This window comes from Diabrotica undecimpunctata, chromosome 4 (assembly GCF_040954645.1).
Source record: "Diabrotica undecimpunctata isolate CICGRU chromosome 4, icDiaUnde3, whole genome shotgun sequence".
NCBI classification, from domain to species: domain Eukaryota; kingdom Metazoa; phylum Arthropoda; class Insecta; order Coleoptera; family Chrysomelidae; genus Diabrotica; species Diabrotica undecimpunctata.
In genome coordinates, this window is record NC_092806.1 from 115,061,954 (window position 1) to 115,070,280 (window position 8,327).

General features: G+C 30.3%; 1 protein-coding gene across 2 annotated transcripts in view; it reads left to right on the forward strand.

Annotated features, from left to right (window-relative positions):
- DAAM (disheveled-associated activator of morphogenesis-like protein) overlaps nucleotides 1-8,327 on the forward strand; it is a 524,757-nt gene that overhangs the window by 42,668 nt on the left and 473,762 nt on the right. The window lies entirely within an intron of this gene.

Below are 8,327 nucleotides of genomic sequence, written 5' to 3' on the forward strand. Positions count from 1 at the left end.
CAATTTTTTTTTTAGTTTTTCTAATTAGTTTCCATATTGATTACAACATTAACTCAATGAATTATGTTTTAAATTATATTTTTAAAGAAAGTAACATAGTAAACAAATCATAACAATACTCTGATTATACTCATTATAAAGACTATTTACCCAAGTATGCAATGGCTCAACGAGTTTTTAAGTGTGCCTCAAGCTAAAAAAGATTGGGAACCGCTACTTCTAGGATTTTCAAATCGTTTCCTCATAAAAGGCTTTAGGCTATTCGCTAGTGCATTCATAATTTTCATTTTTTTTAAAACAATTAGACATGACAAATGGATTGACACAACTCATGTCTAATATTTGATAAAAAATGTCGAGTTCTCCTTGATGAGCTGTAAATGGTGCTTTTCTCATCTAGTGCATCAACGCCTCCTTTTATGGAATTATAGAATGATATTATTTCAGGTTTGTTACTATCAACATCCGTAGCACGACAGTGATGCATAGAGGAAATGTGGATTACAGCTAACTTTCTCTTAGGAATATATGAAACTAGCATTTCATGGTTTGAAAATCCATATAATGCAGAACCAACTTGTTTTTGTTCGTTTGCCTTAAATTCTGAAGGTATATTCCTTTTTGATTGCTCATGGTTATGACATAGGTAACTCTGAACACTAGACTGTAACTTTTTCACTAACTGTAGAGAAGAAAACCAATTATCTGCAGTAATGTTTCCATTACTGCCAAATAGAGGTTTTGATAGACGAATGACCGATTGTGTGGGTTTGGTTAATTTTTTTTTCTGAATTTAAAAGACCAAATCCATCAAAACCTTTTCCGGTATATATATATATATATATATATATATATATATATATATATACAGGGTGAGTCATGAGGAACTTTACATACTTCTACCATATGTAGAGTCCCTCAGGGAGCATATCATGTGGCCACTAAAAAATGTCAACTCCTCTTCTTTATTAATTAACAGGGTGATTTGTGTAATTGACCATTTATTTCATTTTACTGTAGTGTTTATACGGCCTATTTGATTTTTTTAATTTATGCATGATACAGTACACTACTATCAAGCATTCGACTGGTATTAGCTAAACTAAAAAATTCCAGGACTGGCTTTGGAAAAATTAATTTAGGGATTCGTATTAAATATTACACCCTGTATAATTTTTTTTTAAAATGCAATAAGTGATTTTCAAACTACATAAATAGCCAATGAAAACGACATATGCGACAATGTTGTCGCACTTTTATTAAATTTTTAGTGAACGATCAAATCTTACCAAAAATAGAACAACCATAATGAAGTATCAAATTATAAGGTATTAATTTAAACAAATGTTATAAATTTCAAACATCTTAATTAAAATGAGTTCCTACAACATAATCTAATACGTAGAAAATTAACATCTTTACTGTCACTTTGTATTATCTCTACGATAGAATCAATTGTTTTTCAATTTTAAATTTTTACTCATAGATCGTATTTGGGCATTATTTTCGATAAATAATAAATTAAATTGATTAAAAAGTCAAACCTCTTGTATGTGTTAGTTTTTGTTGATTGTAAATGATTAAAATTTTATGTCAAATAATAATACATTGCATCAACTGTACTAAATAAAAATAAATCTAAAAAAGTTTAAAATGAAGGTTGGCGTTGACCGTTTGACGTTTCTTGATATTTTATACCCATTGTCATTATTGTCATTATCAATTGTTATTTATGTGTACAAGAATACATATTTCTTCTGTCATATCTACGTTAAGTACATTGTGTTAGTTTTGGTAGAGCTTTTGTTACTTTCGTTCAAAATGCCACATCAGTTTTCGACCACAGAATATGCAGACATAATATTTGTTTATGGATTCTGTAATGGGAATGGTAGGGCTGCTAGTAGAGCATATCGCAGGAGATTTCCTAATCGTCGAACTCCCAGTCATCCAACATTTGGGTCAGTTTTTAATTATTTGCGAGAAAATGGCACTTTTCCTAGTGGAACAACAGAGCGACATGTAGATGAAGCGCAGGAAGATGACATTATGGACGCCGTTACTATGAACCCTACAATAAGCACTAGACAAGTAAGTCGAGAACTCAATGTTACTCAATCAAAAGTAAGTAGAGTCTTACAAAAAAATAATCTATAACCCATATCACATTCAAATGGTTCAGCGACTACATGCTGGATATGAGATCGATAGGTTGGAATTTTGTAGATGGATTAACAATAATCGACCAACGCTATACAGGACACTATTTACAGATGAAGCCCAATTTACCAGAGACGGGATAAATAATTCACGAAATTCACATGTGTGGGCAGAAGAAAATCCCCATGCTATTCGAGAACGTCGTTCTCAGTTAAGGTTTTCGGTTAACGTGTGGATTGGTGTCATAAATAATCAATTAGTAGGTCCTCACTTTTGTGAGTCCTCCTCACTTTGTGATGGTCCTTTAACAGGGCAGGTCTATTTGAACTTATTACAAAATATTTTGCCGAATTTGCTTGCCAACGCGAACGTTGCTATCCGAGGGATGTATTTTCAGCATGATGGGGCACCCCCACACTTTTTACTGGCAGTGAGACAACATCTCAATAATGTTTATGGCAACAGGTGGATAGGACGTGCAGGTCCTATTTCGTGGCCTTCAAGATCCCCTGATTTCAATCCCGTTGATTACCATATTTGGGGACGATTGAAGCAACTAGTTTACGCAGTGAATATTAATAACCGACAACAATTAATTGATAGAATTATACATTGTTGTAATACTATTAGAAACGATCCCCAGAGTATCCGTAATTCAATACGTCAATTAACAATTCGGCAACAAAAATGTGTACAGGCTGCAGGGTTCCATTTCGAAAATCTATTTTGAATTATTTTTATTTTGTTACCATTATTGTATCTTTTCCAGTTCTAATTTATGGGTTTATCATAACTATGTACATATTTTTAGTTTTTTTTTTAAATTGTTCTTCGTTATTGTTAGTAGTTAGAGTGTTTTTTGTTGTGCAGTGACTCAGTTTATCATTTCAATTAAAATGTTTGAAATTTAATTTTAAACAATTGTTTAAATTAATTACCTTATAATTTGATACTTCATTATGGTTGTTCTATTTTTGGTAAGATTTGATCGTTCACTAAAAATTTAATAAAAGTGCGACAACATTGTCGCATATGTCGTTTTCATTGGCTATTTATGTAGTTTGAAAATCACTTATTGCATTTTAAAAAAAATATATACAGGGTGTAATATTTAATACGAATCCCTAAATTAATTTTTCCAAAGCCAGTCCTGGAATTTTTTAGTTTAGCTAATACCAGTCGAATGCTTGATAGTAGTGTACTGTATCATGCAAAAATTAAAAAATCAAATGAGCCGTATAAACACTACAGATGATATGCTCCCTGAGGGACTCTACATATGGTAGAAGTATGTAAAGTTCCTCATGACTCACCCTGTATATATATATATGAGTAAGAAAAAAAAGTACTTGTGACTCGTTTGGAAAAAATATATAAATATGTTTTGGATGGGTTGGAGTCAATAAAAGGGGCTATTGGCTAACTATTTTTTATCTCGAGCTTTCAATTGTGTTTACAATTATTTTCAAGAGCTGCTAAAAAATACAAAACATATTTATATATATTTTCCAAACGAGTCACAAGTACTTCTTTTTTCTTACTCTTGTAGAAAAATATGGGTTTTTTCGATGACATCCGAAACGATTATGGGCAATCCACAGTCAGAATTCTGAAGGAGTGGACTATAATTACCATCAAACTTAGTTAATATAATTTTTTTTCTAGTTCCACTTTGTAAGATATTTTGTATTTTTTAGCAGCTCTTGAAAATAATTGTAAACACAATTGAAAGCTCGAGATAAAAAATAGTTAGCCAATAGCCCCTTTTATTGACCCCAACCCATCCAAAAAATATATATTCTTGAACCTTAATATATATTTTTTACTGGATTTTCTTGGGCTTAGTTTTATGAAAAAAATTGTTTTGATGCTAAGACATTTTTATATTTTTTTTTCGACGTTTCGGCAGGAAATCCATGCCTTTTTCAAGAAGTAATATGGACTAAAAAAACATTTTATCACAGACCTAATACGGTTTAAAAGTGAAACTTTTGACATACCAAGCATGTAAAAATTCGGTGCTAACAAGTATACATAAACGTCACAATTAAAATAATATTAAAAGCATAGGACAGACCCACTAAGTTACTACATGTAAAATGTATTTTAAATTTAATATGTTGTTTATTGATGTTAGTTTCTCGTTTAAACAATCAGTTATTTTAACATCATAGGCGTTCTGAGATTATCTTTTTGTGTGTTTTTAAATTAAATTAAAATATATCTTGTTTAAATTTTTGACATATTTTTATCATTTATTGCGTTATTATTCTTTCTGATTTGTATAGACTCTAGAAGCTCCCTCTTCTTCCTGTTGTGTTCAGTTTTTAGGATCTTGGGTTTGTCAAAATCCAATTTATGTTTCTTTTCGTTTTCATGTTTTGTGAGGGCGGTTGAGTTTTTTATGTCATATTTGTGGGAACGTATTCTTGAGTTAAGTAGCTGACTGGTTGGTCCAATATATACTCCATCACAATTCGAGCAGGGAATTTTATACACAACATGCGATTTTTTTAATAGAGGGGTTTTTGTTGTTTGTTTTCTTGTAAAATTCTTTTTCAAAAGATTGTGCCTTTTATGAGCAACCGTAATGTTATGTTTAGACAGAAGATTTGCAATTTGTTCTGATAACCCTTTTATATAGGGGAGAGACATATAGTTTTTGTTTATCGTGGTGGTCTTATTGTTGTTATTGTTATTGTAAAATTTCCTGCCGAAACGTTAAAAAAAAAATATATAAAAAAATGTCTAGCATCAAAACAATTTTTTTATGAACCTAAGTCTAAGAAAATCCACTAATATACAGGGTGAGTCACGCTCAACGGGACGGAGCCTACCGGGGAAATGGCTAAAGATATTAAAAATTCCTTTTGTAGGAATACGTAGGTCAGTACCGGCTACAAATTAAAATTTGTGAGATATATACAGGGTGTCCCAATTTGGCGTAATGATATAAACTTATACTTTTTTTAAATGGAATAACCTATATTTCACTTTAATTTTGAATTCTACTGAACAAAATAATGTTACTTTATTCAACATTCCCTATACCTATTTTTGACCGGTTTCGATTTATTTGGGTTTTTCTGAAAATGTACTATTCGCGAAATTAATTAATTACACAATATCGCATCAATTATAATTAACGCCTTTTTGTCAATTAATTTTCAAGTGTCCATGCTTTACATCAGAATAATTACCAATTGAAATTAATCTACAGAGTGTTCGCAATACGAAGTGTCAATGCTGTATAATAGTTTGTGTAATTACTTTCTTAACTTAAATGGGACACCCTGTATTTTACTTTAATTTTGAATTCTAATCAAAAAAATAATATTACTTTATTAAACAATCCCTATACCTATCCTTTATAATTTTCGATTAATTTGGGTTTTTTTGAAAATGCACTATTCTTGAAATTAATTAATTACACTTTATTACATAAAGTTAAAGAAAACACACTAGAAAAAAATTAATTTACATTAAATGTTCAAAATGGTGTCAATTTTCTTCAATACATAACCTCACTCTGTGTTCAAAATTTTGTTTTACTCTTCTTAGCATTTCTGGAGTAACTGTTGCAAACGCATTACGAATACGCGTTTTCATGTCTTCAGCGGTTGTAGGTGGAGTTTGATAAACCAAACTTTTAATATATCCCCAAAAAAAAAGTCCATTGATGTTAACCCAGGTGATCTAGGGGGCCAATTGACAGCACCACCCCTACCTATCCACTTTCCGGGAAATTTTCTGTCTAAATATTCTCTAACGTTACGCGTGTAATGTGCTGGAGCACCGTCTAGCTGCAGAAACATTGTTCTTCTACAATTTAAAGGGATATTTTGCAAAAGTATCCAAAAGTCTCTTCGTAGAAATCTTAAAAACTTTTGTCCATTTAAATGGCCATTAAAAAAATACGGTCCTATCACATGTTCTCCTATTATTCCACCATATACATTAAGGGACCATCGGTTTTGTCGATCAGTACATCTATATTCATGTTGATTTTCCGTATTATAATAGTGAAAGTTATGTCGGTTCACGAGTCCATTATTATGGAAAGTAGATTCATCAGTGAACAAAATTTTATCAAAAAAATGTTGATCTGCTCCCGTTTTGTCTAGAAATCATAAACAAAATTCTAACCTACGTTCAAAATCAGTTCCATACAAATGCTGATGCATTTGAATATGGTATGGGTGATATTGATATTTTTTAAGAATTCTGCATATACTAGTTTGGCTTACTTCAATCTCCCTGGCCATCGTCCTTGTACTTGTATTTGGATTTTCAATAACTGATTGAATAACTTCTAATTCGGTATTTTCATCTTCAGTTATCGGATTTATTAATTTTCGTTTAGTATAAACAACACTGCCAGTTTCACGAAACCTCTGTCAAATACTTCTTTACGAGGATGACGTTTTAAGGGAAATCTCTCAGCATAGACTCTTGATGCTAACAAACTGTTTTGATCACATTCACCCAGTATTAAAATCATATTTACTCGGTCTTCAATTGAATAATCTGCTATTTCTATTTAATTGAAAGCAATACAGTTAATAGTTTGACAATTAGTTTGACAGCTAGGTACCTTTTGTTTTTTCATGGCATTTTTTATAATAACGAGCTATGTAATTAATGACATTTAATGTTCCAGGTAACACAATGCAAATAGATTTGAAGATACTAGATATTAATATAAAATTTTATAATAGTTTGATTATAATAATTGTTACAACATTCAAATACAGGGTTTTTGTTTAAGTTAGAGTAGAACTTTATGTAATAAAGTGATAAAAATTAATTAATTTCAAGAATACATAGTGCATTTTCAAAAAAAAAGCAAATAAATCGAAAATTCTCAAAGATAGGTATAGGGATTGTTTAATAAAGTAATATTATTTTTTTAATTAGAATTCAAAATTAAAGTAAAATACAGGGTGTCCCATTTAAGTTAAGAAAGTAATTATACAAAATATGGTACAACATTGACACTTCAGATTGCGAACACTCTGTAGATTAGTTTCAAATGGTAATTATTCTGATGTAAAGCATGGACACTTGACAATTCACTGACAAAAAGGCGTTAATTAAAATTCATGCGATATTGTGTAATTAATTAATTTCGCGAATAGTACATTTTCAGAAAAACCCAAATAAATCGAAACCGGTCAAAAATAGGTATAGGGAATGTTGAATAAAGTAACATTATTTTGTTCAGTAGAATTCAAAATTAAAGTGAAATATATGTTGTTCCATTTAAAAAAGTATAAGTTTATATCATTACGCCAAATTGGGACACCCTGTATATATCTCACAAATTTTAATTTGTAGCCGGTACTAACCTACGTATTCCTGCAAAAGAAATTTTTAATATCTTTAGCCGTTTCCCCGGTAGGCTCCGTCCCGTTGAGCGTGACTCACCCTATATATATATAATATATATATAATATATATATATATATATAATATGTATATATATATATATAATATATATACATATATACATATATATAATATATATATATATATATATATATATATATATATATATATATATATATATATATATATATATATATATATATATATATATATATATATATATATATATATATATATATATATATATATATATATAGCCATTATACCCAAATTTAGTCTCAATATCAGTTATCAACATCAGTTTTATGCCATATTTTCGTGGCTTATTTGGTATGTACATCCGGAACTTGCACCGGCCCCCAAACCCGATTAACATTTTATCAATGCATGGATTTTTCCCAATGGTAAATAAATCTTGAGAATTTTTGAAAAGAAATTTCAAAAATGTCATTAAGATGAGCCGCTAGTGTTTCTTTGCTAGATGTGGCATCATCAAACCTCAAACAATTTATCAAAACACTACATCGTTTTCCGCTCATAACAATCCTAAATGCTCTCATCTGGTTTCATTTGCAATAGACATGGCGTCAATATCTTCATCATTAGATTTATAGATCGTGGTATAAATTAGTAGGCACATCAAAACTCGTATTTCAGTACTATGCGTATCTTTCAAATCTGTTCGTGTCTCTACAGCAAACCTTGTTCGAATTTCTGCAATCTTTATATTTGTATACTGCACTATAGTATTTATCATAGCTTCAGAGATGAGAAGGTTT